A 13,412-nucleotide genomic window follows, 5' to 3' on the forward strand; every position below is an offset into this window, starting at 1 on the left:
TCACTCCTGAAAGTCCTGGCTCTAATTTTTAGGCTATGTCCCCTGGTCCTAGACTCCCCAACCGGGAAATAGTTTCTCTTAATATCTTGAAAATTTCAATCAAATCACCCCTTAATCTTCTAAATGCCAGGGAATACAACCCTAGTTTGTATTATCTCTCCTTGTAATTTAACCCTTGGAGTCCAGGTATCATTCTAGTAAACCTACGCTGCACTCCCTCCAAGGCCAATATATCCTTCCTAAAGTGCGGTGCCCAGAACTGAACACAGTTCTCCAGGTGTGGTCTAACCAGGGCTTTGTATAGCTGTAGCATAACTTCTACCCCCTTGTATTCTAGACCTCAAGATATAAAGGCCAGTATTCTATTAGCCTTTTTGATTACTGTCTGTGCCTGTCCATGACATTTTAATCATCTGTGTACATGGACCCTTAAGTCTCTTTGGACCTCCACTGTTTCGAGCTTTTCACCATTTAGAGAGTACTCTGATCTATCCTTTTTAGGTCCAAAGTGGATGATCTCACACTTGTCTACATTGAAATCCATTTGCCACAGTTTTGTCTATTCACTTAATCTATTAATATCTCTCTGTAATTTTATGCTTCCATCTACACTGCTTACAGTGCTGCCTATCTTTGCGTCATCGGCAAACTTGGATATGTGGCTCTCTATCCTGTCATCTAAGTCGTTAATAAATACACTGAATAATTGAGGCCTGTGGGACAGATCCCTGTGGGACACCACTAGTCACATCCGGCCAATTTGAGTACCTGCCCATTGTCCCTACTCTCTGTCTCCTGCCGCTCAGCCAATTTCCTAGCCAGGTCAATAATTTGCCCTCAATTCCTTGAGCTTCAACTTCAGCTAACAGTCTCCTATGAGGGACTTTATCGAATGCCTTCTGGAAGTCCATATAAATAAAATCCATAGACATTTCCCTATCACTACTTTAGTCACCTCTTCAAAAATTCAATCAGGTTCGTCAGGCATGACCTACCCTTTACAAATCCATGCTGGCTGTCTCTGATGAGTTCAAAATTTTCAAGGTGTTCAGTCACTCTATCCTTAATTATAGACTCTAGTAATTTCCTGACAACAGATGTTAGGCTAACTGGTCTATAATTCCCTGGTTTCCCTCTTTCTTCTTTCTCAAATAGTGGAGCAACGTGCAATTTTCCAATCTAAAGGAATGGTTCCTGAATCGAGAGAATTTTGGAAGATTATAGTTAGGGCTTCTGAAATATTCTCACCTAAAAAAAATTAATGTAAAATTTGTCATTTTTAAAATCTCCAAAAACAATTAAAATCTGAAGGAGTGAGACTCCACACTTCTAATATTTAACTTTCAGTGCCAGAGAGGTTGACTTGCAGTAATTAACACTTATCACGTCGTTAAAAGGGCACTTAGACTGAAATGAACACGACTTTCTGTGGCGAGTTTAGTTCGTATCTACCGCACAAAAACAGCAACTTCACACCATTCAATATATTTCAATGCTGAGGCAGACAGCGAGATGCCGTTTTCGCAAAGTTAACGGCGGAGCAGTGCATCTCAGACAGCAACTTTTGGATTTCCACATTTAACCAGGCTTCTGCCCTCGCCTGAAGTTGCTGTAGCATTTGCGCATAAATAACGGAGAGTGCCATTGTTACTTTAACATCAAATTCTGGCCCATTATACAGAACCACTATTCATAAAAGAACAGTAGCTCTATTATATACTGTCAATTTATATTAAAATATAATGAAAACCATTCTATAGGGTAGAAATTACTATCAGTAATGTTATCACATGGATGCTTAACATATTAGTACCAAATTCCTCTTTGTTATTTTAATGGAGACCTTAATCCATTCATTTTAAACAGTTTAACAGTTTATTGAAAATAGCGGAGAGAAGAATTTGGCACAAGCGCATTAAGCATTCACACAGTAGCATCACCAACAATCCTTTCTACCTTATAAAATATTTATAGATACGAAAGCCATTATATATTATGTATGGAATAACAGGCCTCTGTAGATTATACATAGAATAAGAAGCAACATATATTATATATACAATAACAACCACCATATATATTATATACTAGTCGATGTCCCGTGACATTGCACACAGAGGTCGAGGCCAAGCGTAGGTTAAACAGGGTTAGAGAGCAGAGGATAATCTGACCAGGTGCACAGGCATAATTTAGCCCTCATATTAAAGTCATATATTATGTAACTTTTTTAATAGAATACTTTGATTTTATATTATTTTTTATAGTTAAATAGCAAAACTTACAGCAATCTGGGAAGCAGTGAGGTAGAGTTGGTTGGAACATCGGAGTTGCTCTGAGGAGCTGGGAGATGCAAAACTGTGCACTACTGTGCCACATCTGGCAGGAGAGTGTAACTACAGTGTGACAAGTTTACATAAGCAGTTCCCATTATGGTGTCGCTTCTGTTGGCAAAAACCTCAACTCTGAATGAAACCACTTCATTACATTCACAGCATATATCATTGTTAGAAAGCAGATGCCATGGACTCCGATTCGCCCCCTCCCTCCACTCCACCATTGGTGGCTGAGCTTTCAGTCATCCCCACACTCTCCATAACCCTCTCTGCCTTGCTACTTCTCTCTCTGACTTTAAAAACCTCTTCAAAACCTATCTTTTTGACTGTGAATTTACCTCTCCTAACTCTTTCATTACCACTTGGCATTTGTTTTCTCCTTGGATCATTTCATTATGTTAAAGGCACAATATAAATGCAAGTTGTTATTGGATAGATTTTAAGGCTTAATAGTAATCTTGAGATTCAGTGATCATTATATATCATTCAATCGTGGATTATGATCTCAACTAAGCCCCTTTATCAGTTTCCTGTCTTGCATTGAATCCCATTTATCCATTATTCTCTGTTATTTCATCTGCTAAAACATTCTCTTTGTAATATCAGAATGTCATTTTTTTTTCTTTCCTCTGATATTCTGTGCAGTTTTTTTACCTTCACTGAAGGCACGAACTTCAATGACTTATGTTGGGGTTTGTCTCTTTTGATGGAGTTGTCCTCTTGCACCTTACCCAAGTGGCTGTTCTTCATGCATGCACCTGGACAATGAGGGTCATTGGCTATTCCATCGTGAAAGCTGAGCCAATTCCTGTCCTCACTTGATGTCCACACAAGCTAGGGGCAGCAGATGCTGATCAAGATTGGGAACTCTGGTCAATTTTTTCCTTTGCTACCCCAGGAACATTGAGGCCAATTGCATTGACCTTTCTGCAGGCCCAGCAGAGATTGGGTAACTCAGCACAGACCAAAGATTGAAATGGAGACCTTCCTCTTCTGTGTGAGCATGGAAAGAAAGAACTTGCATTTATATAGCACCTTTCACATCCTCAGGACGTCCCAAAGCACTTTACCACGAATAAAGTATTTTCAAGTGCAGTCGCTGTTGTAATGTCTGCTAATGTGGCAGCCAATCTTTGCACAGCAGCAATGATGTAGACAACCAGATGAGCTGTTTTTTGTGCTGTTGATTGAGCGATCAATATTGTCCAGGACACCAGGAGAACTCCCCTGCTCTTTGAATAGTGCCTTGGGATATTTTCTGTTCACCTTAGCAGGCAGACAGGGGTTTGCTTTAATGTCTCATGTCAAAGGAGGCATCTCCAACAGTGCAGTACTCCCTCAGTATTGCACTGAAGTGTCAGCCTAGATTAAATGCTCAGGTCTCCGGAATGGAGCTTCACCCATGACCTTCTGACTCAGAGGTGAGAGCTCTACCACTGAGTCAGGGCTGATACTTCAATATCAGGGTAACGTCCCTGATATTAAAATATGGTGAAGAAGCATGAACTTACTACGTTGTCATATTTGTCGAGTTCATGCATGGAGATTTTATTGAGAATAAATAGTGAGGCAGATGGTGAACTCATTGAAACTGATTTACTGAAAATGAATAAGACCGTTGATTGAAAATCCATTTATAAGAATAAGAATGTGTTTATTAATGTAACAGACAGCAAATACATTGAAAGAGTTGTGTTTGTATGTTTTATTGAGTGGAACAGTGGGAAATGAGTAAGTCTCATTGAGAATAAGTGAGATGTGACAGCTCTGTGTTTCTGTGCAGATATTCAGCAAATACAACCCCAAGATTCAATATGTTCTATCTATTGATGCTGTTGCCTTCCATTCTGTCAACTAGAGGTTTTGTCATTTTCTTTTTAGTTCTGAGGTTTTATTGAGATGATGTAAACGCATCTTCACTCTGTGAAAACAAAACACCAGCGTTGAGTAATTTAACATCTCCTGCCTGAAGCTGTGCTGTGGATTTGATGAAAGGATGAATAATTTCAGCTGTAAAAAAATGACATTTCTATAATAGCCCATCTTACCTCTGCATGATTTAGGATCGTAGGATCCTTGCCTTTTTCTCATTGGTCCAACAGCAACCAATTAGATTTCAAAACCAAAAAACAGAAAGCAGCCATGACAGTTACTGTTTGGGGACCAATAATGCAGTAAGTGAGACTTAAGTCTTACGCTCCTGTGAAGCGCCTTGGGATGCTTTACTACGTTAAAGGCACTATATAAATACACGTTGTTGTTGTTATTATTTAAGTGGCAGTAGCAGAGTTGAGTGCTGGGCTCCTACTTCAAAGCATGGCAGCAGGAGGTCTATGAACTGCAGTATCAGAGGGTGTCTGCCCAGGACCTTGGAGATGGACCGTGGTAAACACCAGAAGCTGCAATCAGGCCCTGGACCACCCAGGGCAACTTCACCCCAAATTTAATAGCACTTATAAAAAATCCTTGTAAAATATTTCCACATCTATAACTTATTAGAAGTCTTGCATATGGTGCACACTTCCTAGTCCACAGAACTTACTTCTTGTTGCCATGATTTTTGGTCATGTTTTTCTGTCAACATTTACCATTGTAATTGCTTTATTGATATTTCCCATTCAATTTTTCTATGTCAACTGTCACAATGAAATGTAGGCTCTGGCCATCAGGTAGTTCTGTGCACTGACTTTCTGAAGTTTCTCTGTCACCATCCTGCATGTAAAAAGAAATCCTCACAATCATCAACTGACCATAGGCAACACTACAGGCAATTTAGTAGTATTTTAATAAACATAATAAATCTGTATGCAGATAAACATTTGCTTTTGTTCGAGTCAGTGTATATAGTGGAGGCACGGTTGGAAACCAAGCTGCGTTTAGTCCACTAATGAGGAAAAGATGTAAAGCCCAGTCCTCAGGTATCATCTAGTTCATTTTCATGCAATAATACATGTGAGAAAGTACAAGTGGAAAAAGTGACAAGTATAAATAGATTTTGATCTGGGCCCAGAATTGAAAAGACCAAGGATCGATGGAAATCAGTCCTAAAGATATTGGGGGGGGGGTTAAGGGTTCCTTTCCCTCCCCCCCCCCCCCATACACTATGGAGCAGATTTTCCTCTTACTAGGCTCGAGTGCAAAAGATCTTCTGGGCTCAGAAAGTAGAGGAAAATCAGGTGGGCAGGATCACATGCAACTATCACAGTCCAATTAAATTAATCCCAATTTGCTGAACTCCAAATGCAGAGGCCACCAGTGATTAACTCCACCCTGCTCTACATTCTCCCCTCTTATAATATAATATAAAAATCAGTTAGAAAAATCTTTCATTTATATAGCATCTTTCAGAATGTGAAGTACTTTTCGAAGTGCAGTCACTGTTATAATATAGGGAAACCCAGCTCCCAATATTCACACAGCAAGGTCCCACAAACGGCAATGAGATTACTGACCAGATAACCTGTTTTGTAGTTGAGGGATAAATGTTGGCCAGGACACTGGGAGAACTCTCGTGCTCTTCTTCAAGTAGCGTTGTGGGATTTTTTACATCCTCCTGAGATGGCAGAGGGGGCCTCGGTTTAACATCTCATCCGAAAGACGGCACCTCCGACAGTGCAGCACTCCCTCAGCCAAAATGATGTGCTCAAGTCTCTGGAATGGGGCTTGAACCTATGACCTTCTGACTCAGAATTGAAAGTGCTACCACTGGGCCGAGGCTGACACCACTAAATTATTTTTTTAAAAGAAATAATCTCTGTTCTTCCTCGTTACCAAAATCAATTCTCTACAACCGTCCCCTCTTTTTTATCAATCATAAAAATGGGCACTACTGGTTTAATTGGAGTTTGTGTGGACCCGGAATCAATAACCATTTTCAGCCCACTGATCTGCGATTGAAGGTGTTTGGTTTGAGCCTCCTCCAGTGCGGTGTGTGGGAGCCCAGGGTCCCGAAAGCACCTCCCATTAGGAGGCCCGGGGGGGGGGGGCGGTGCAGATTCCTTGCTATTGTCCGTGGGGTGTACAGAGGCTGGGAGCTCCTGCAGTCAGGCGTAGGAGAGTCTCGGTGTCCAGGCTCCCTCTCACTGTCCAGCCCAAAACAGGGGTGTTCCTCTGAGGCGAGAGACGAGAAGTACCTTCTTGGGTCTGTCCGCCGTACGGCGACATCGCGCCCCTCCCCGGAATGAGCCGAATATCAGCGCTGGCAGTTCAATCAATGGAAAGCGGTCCCTCCCCAGAACTCTAACCAGGCTCTAACCAGGGAATCGCCATCCGATAATGAGAATCATTCCCTATCTAATAACAATACAAATCTCACTGGGAGCTGCCTGGACAATACTGTAATCAAAGATTGGTGTCAAAAGGTGCACTACTTGCACACTCACACACCATTTGCCTGCACTGTTTACACACAAGCACCGTTTGCATGGTCTGCACTGTTTACACACACGTGCGCCCTACACTGTTTACACACACGTATACTGCCTGCACTCCCTACAACTTGTCACGCTACTTATACACTTGCCCATATTTTTCAGTTTTGGCACTCTTGGTGTACACTCGGAGAGCATATCAGGAAATTCCCCCCCGTGCCGCCATCCTGGGGCTTCCGGCATGCACCAGAAGCACTGAACCAGAAAATCCCAGCCACTGTTTGCACTATTTACACACTCACGTACTGTCTGCAATATCTTGCACATTGCACTATTTACTCACTCTGCCTGCTTTATTAATATAATCTCACACCGTATGCACCATTTAATACTTCATTATTTATTCACTTACACTGCACTATTTAATACTGCACTATTTACACTCAAACACTGCACTATTTTCAGATACACACTATCTGCAATATTTACATTGTCTACTATTTACACATTGCATTATTTACATCCTCAGACACTATTATTTACACACTGTGTCCACTACTTACACTTGCATATTCTATTATTTACATAGCCTCAGTACACTTTTTACATGTTCACATACACTGCGCTGTTTGCACATTCACACACTGTCTACACTAGTCACAGGCTATTTACACACACACTGCACTATGTACACACTGAAATATCACACTATTTATGTACTCACATGCACTGCAGTAATACACTATTCACACTAAACTATTTGCATATCCACTTACACACACAGTCTACACTCTGACTTACACTAACACCCACAAACACACACACACATTGTCAGTACTAATTCATGCCCATTTACATCCACACCCACTGTTTGCACAAACATATTCACAAACACACTCTCTCACACACTCACTCCCTTATACTGCACAACATATACCAGCTTCACTAGCTCACATCTTCACACTTCCACAAACATATATTCACACGGTAATGCATGCATTGACGGGTTAATACAAACACATTCCCTGCACCAACACACATACACTCATGCAAATGTCTACACTTACTCATTCTAGCATGCCAATATACACTCACATACACATACTGAAACACAGTCACACTCTTTTCTGAATACATTCTCATACCAATATACATTACACACTTATGCACCAATGCATTTTACACAGCCTAATAACACATCTGGGATGCTGGTGATCTATGACAGGTTTTTGAACCAGCAGATAGGAAAAAACTTAACCACATGTCCACCTGCTCTTCAACAGTTTGCATTTATTTTTTTTATTCATTCATGGGATGTGGGCATCGCTGGCAAGGCCAGCATTTATTGCCCATCCCTAATTATATTGTGCCTTTTACATAGAAAATGTCCCAGGGTTATTTACAGAGAGGGGGAGGAAGAAAAATGGAATAGGTAAGAGACTAGTGCTGAATCCTGGAGGGAGAGATTAGGAGGGGTAATTGAAAGATGAGTTTTGAGAGGGGTATAAAGATGGCCAGAGAAGAGGGGAATTATGAGGTGGTTCCAGAGAGTAAGGCCAAAGTAGGTGAAACAGAGAGTAAGAGTTAAAGGTAGTTAGTCAGTCTGGCAAAAGGTGGGAAGTGGTGTTCCACAAGGATCGGTGCTGGGACCACTGATGTTCACCATTTACATAAATGATTTGGACTCTGGAATCGGAAGTACAATTTCAAAATTTGCGGACGACACCAAATTGGGGGGTATAGTTAATACTGAGGAGGACTGCAACAAAATACAGGAAGACATTAATAAACTTATAGAATGGGCATGTAATTGGCAAATGAATTTCAATACAGATAAGTGTGAGGTGGTACATTTTGAAAGGAAGAATAAGGAGGCTTAGAAAAGAGAAGACTGAGGGGTGACCTGACAGAGGTCTTTAAGATTACAAAAGGGTTTGATAGGGTAGTTCTAGAGAAGATGCTTTCACTTGCAGGGGAGACCAGAACTAGGGGCCATAAATATAAGATAGTCATTAATAAATCCAATAGGGAATTCAGGAGACACTCCTTTACTCAGAGAATAGTTAGAATATGGAACTGGCTACCACAAGGAGTAGTTGAGGCGACTAACATAGATGCATTTAAGGGGAAGCTAGATAAACACATGAGGGAGAAATGAATAGAAGGATATGTTGATGGAGTTAGATAAATAAGGGTGGGAGGAAGCTCATCTGGAGCATAAACACCGGCATGGACCAGTTGGGCTGAATGACCTGTTTCTATGCTGTACATTCTATGTAATTTATGTAAACTCCCTGTCACAAATGATAGGGTGAAGGGATGGAAGTGCCATATTCAGAGAACCAAAGAGTGCATGGGGGGATATAAGACTGGAGGAGGTTGCAGAGACAGAGAGACAAAAGCAAGCGTAAGAGTTTCAGCAGTGGACTGTTGGTTGAGACAGGACACAACGAATGAAACCAGCTCCTCAGGGATCCTGCTGTGTACAAATTTGCTGCTATATGTTTACCCACATTACAACAGTCACTGTGCATCAGAGTAATTCGTTGTGTGTGACGCATTGAATGTTTGTGTATCTGTGTATGTGTATCTGTGTCTGTGTGTCTGTTTATGACTTTTTGTCAGGTTTTGTGTGTGTGCCTGTTTGTGTAACTGTGCAAGTGTGAATGTGCTTGCATGCATCAGCATGTTTGTCTCTGCGTATGTTTGTTGTTTGTGTATTTTTTTAAAAAATCAATCTTGGAATATGAGCATTGTTGACAAGGCCAGCATTTATTGCCCATCCCTAGTTACCCTGAGAAGGTGGCGGTGGGCCTTCTTCTTGAAAGCGGTTTGATACAACTGAGTGAGTTGGTAGGCCACTTCAGAAGGCAGTTAAGACTCAATCACGTTGGTGTTGGACTGGAATCACATATAAGTGAGACCAGGTAAGGACGGCAGATTTCCTTCCCTAAAGGACATTAGTGTAACAGTTGGGTTTTTATGACAATCCAACAGCTTCATGGTCACTTTTAGTGATACCAGCTTTTTATATACAGATTTTTTAAAAACTGAATTCTATGTAAACTCCCTGCCACAAAAGTAACAGAACTGCTACACTTCTGTTCTTATTTCCAAAATGTTTTACTTCATGTTTTCAACATTGAACTGCATTTGCCCATCCTGCGGCCTAGCCATGTCCTGCTGCAGTCTTTCACAATCCTCCTTACAGTTTGTTATTCCCCATAATTTGGTATCATCAGCAAATGTTGATACTGTTCCATTAATTCCCTGGTTCTATTCCTTAGTGTGTGTGTTTTTTCAGTTCTCTCTCCATGAGGTCCAGTCTCTAACATTCTAGCCCCCAACTCCGCTATTTTAAAAAAAATCTATTTTTCTTTAACCGACTCACTTTCTTATCCTGTCACCCTTCTGCTTGGATAATAAATGCAGCTCCTTTGTGTCTAAATATCCCAGCAGCGAAGAATGAGAAGAGCTGATCGGAATCTCATCACCGAATTTAATGTGGACCTGAATTCGGAAAAAAAAGCACAGGCACAATTCTGCTTCTGTGTATTCTGTCTCTCTCTCTCACTCTACCGCTTTATGACTGCTGTCCCTCTATAACTGCCCACTATGTCACTGAAGCTCCCTTTCTGTTGCTGTCTCTCTCTCAGTATTTCTCCCAGCCTATAATTCTCTCTGTCTCTCTCCCTCTTTGTCTCTATAATTCTCTCTCTCTCAGTCTCTGTCTCTATAATTTTCTCTCTCGCTCAGTCTCTGTCTCTATAATTCTCTCTATCTCTCTCAGTCTTTATAATTCTCTCTCTCTCTCAGTCTCTTATCTCTCAGTCTCTGTCTCTATAATTCTCTCTGTCTCTCTCAGTCTTTATAATTCTCTCTCTCTCAGTCTCTCTTATCTCTCAGTCTCTGTCTCTATAATTCTCTCCGTCTCTCTCAGTCTTTATCATTCTCTCTCTCTCTCTCTCTCTGTCTCTCTAATTCTCTCAGTCTCTATAATTCTCTCTCGCGGGTCCATTTTGATCCTTTCTCTGTGCGTCAGTGATCAGCTGGTACATCCGATGTCCGACCAATCCACCTCAGCTCGAAGCCTCTCTGTGGAGGTGAAGCTGGCTAAAGGGAAATTGAGGACAGGAGAGGAGAGATTAGTCAGATTCAATCTCTCACTGTTGCCCCTGGCAACATATTCTCTATTTATATCACACGTGTAAAATATAATGTGAAAAAAAATATTTTAATTACTTCAGAAACTTTGCGGATATGATCCTTTATCGTTCACAGACCCGGCGTGGCTCTTATGATCCACACGAAGACTGCACGCACTGAGAGGGCAGCTTTATCTGTGTCCGATTTTTCGTCTCTAGAATATAAATATCTTTGTTTATAATCTGGGCTCCCCTCAGTCAAGTGGCGATGCCAACCCAGGGGGCACCCGGTGCCCTGCGGGACACCCCGTTGCTTTAGTCTAACCCCAGCCCAGTGAGTGGAGAGTGAAACAAAATTACTTGAACCCAAACTTTAGGGAATTTCACTAGCGATTAAAATACCGGCGATGTGCCCATAGAGAGCGAATGAGGCTAAATATTTACTGCGAATTCTGCAGTTAAAGGTCGGTGATAAATCAGTGAGAAGAAAAACAAAAAAAAACAACACTGACTTTCAAGAGGACAAGGTCGGTTAGTGAACAACAAATTAAAAAGGAAACTCGGGAGTTGTCATAACTTGTGCAGAATATGGAGAAATATTTCACTTCTTTAAATAATTAAAAATTACAGGGCGTCACCAATCGTTGCAACTTTACCTCTTATAGATATTAACATTCCAGCTTTCAATGTTTCTAAGAATTGCTGCTTTGCGCATCTGAGTTTAATGCGTTTTGTAAGATTTAATTCGGCCTTTGATGAAACGAATTGAACTTCACTTTGACTGTTACAAAGACAGTTTGCTGTTACAGTTTCAAAGCAACTGTGTCCGCTGTTGAACTTGTCAGGGTGACGTTTCCTCCCCCCTCCCCCCCGCAATGTCGCATCAGCCCGGGAGGTGGCGCCCAAGCTGCGCCAAATCCCGGCAGGGAGCTGAAAATTAAGCCATCAGCTCCTGACACAAAGCCTCGTAAATCTTGCCGGTACGGGGCAATCGGTAATTGGCGAGGAAAAGGCTGTTTATTTCATACATTAATGGCCTGAACTTAAAGCCGCCTGGTTGAATTTAAAGTACTTAAGCACGACCTCCCATCAATCCAGACATCAAAGTGATTTTTCTTTTTAATTTCTTGGCTGGGAGTACACGGGACTGTAAATAAACCGATATCCTTTTTTTACCCAGGAGGAGGGGGAAATCCTCGGGATCACTTTTCAAGCAAACGTTTTGGACAGTTTCGCAAAATTAAAAATCTACCAACCACAGGCTGTTTGACAGGAGTCGCTCGATAAATCAGCAGAACTATTTAAATTAATCAGTCAAGGGTTTGTAAACTTTTCTGAGTTCGGAAAATAGTGTATCCCGTATCAATCTATTGGGGGAGAAGGGTTAATTGGGGAGAGTGGGAGATCGAACTATTTAAATAATCGGGCTGGATAAATGTAAAATATTTTGGGCTAAGGAGAGAAAATATTAACTTCTCATAAAAATACTATCAAGAATTTAAAAACTTGGGAATGTTTCCTGCTCATTACATATCGGCATATGTGTGCCTTTGTGTGTGTGTGTGTTCATCTGTGTGTATGCGTATACAGCTATGCGTATGTGTTCATTTGTGTGTGCCTCAATGTGCATCTGTGAGTTTGAATCTCTGTATGTGTGTGTGTGTATCTGTGTGTGTTCATCTGCGTATATGCGTGTATCTGTGTGTGTGTTCATTTGTGTATCTGTGTTTGTGTGTTCATTTGCGTATATCTCAATGTGCATCTGTGAGTTTGTATCTGTGTGTATCTGTATCTGCAAGTGAGCTGTTAATCTGTGTATATCTCAGCTTGTATCTGCGTGTGGGTGCGTGTATCTGTGAGAATGTATCTGTGTGACTGTTAGTAGACATGTGTATGTGTGTTTTTGTGTGAGAGTGTTCATCTGTGGATATCTTGCGTGAGTGTATCTGTACATGCATGTATATATGTATCTGTATGTGTATATCTCAGCGTGCATCTGTGACTAGATATATATGTTTGTGTTTGAGGGTGTGTACCTGTAAGTATGTGTATGTTTGTATGTCTGTCTGTATGTGTGTGTGTGTGCTCCTGTGTATGTGTGTTTATGTGAGTAGGTATCTCTATGGGATGGGATATTGATACTCATAGTAACACTATTTTATAACAAATTTACATACTTGGTTATCTTGTTAAGATTCGGTTCCTTCCCCAACCTTTCTGTGGTATCAACAATTTTCCTCTGTACTCCCATTTTTCGTTTTTCTAGAGAATATGACTTCTCTTCAGAACACAAGACAATGAGGTTCAGCACAAGCAGGTCAAGGACCCTGTAGGTTTTCAAACTCTTTTGCAGTTCACCCTCCCCAATTTAGTTAAAACAAAGAATTCAGTAAAAATTATTTCATATTTTGTGCATTGAATCGGTGCACAGTGAAACTCGGCTCACGGCGACTAGACATGTTCCCCAAATAGATTCCGAACTGTTTTTTTTTAAATCATTTTGCAACTTCTAAGAAATAGTTGATAATTTTGACATATTTCCCTTATATCGACCACTTCCCTTC

The sequence above is a fragment of the Heptranchias perlo genome, chromosome 28 (assembly GCF_035084215.1).
Source record: "Heptranchias perlo isolate sHepPer1 chromosome 28, sHepPer1.hap1, whole genome shotgun sequence".
NCBI lineage: Eukaryota > Metazoa > Chordata > Chondrichthyes > Hexanchiformes > Hexanchidae > Heptranchias > Heptranchias perlo.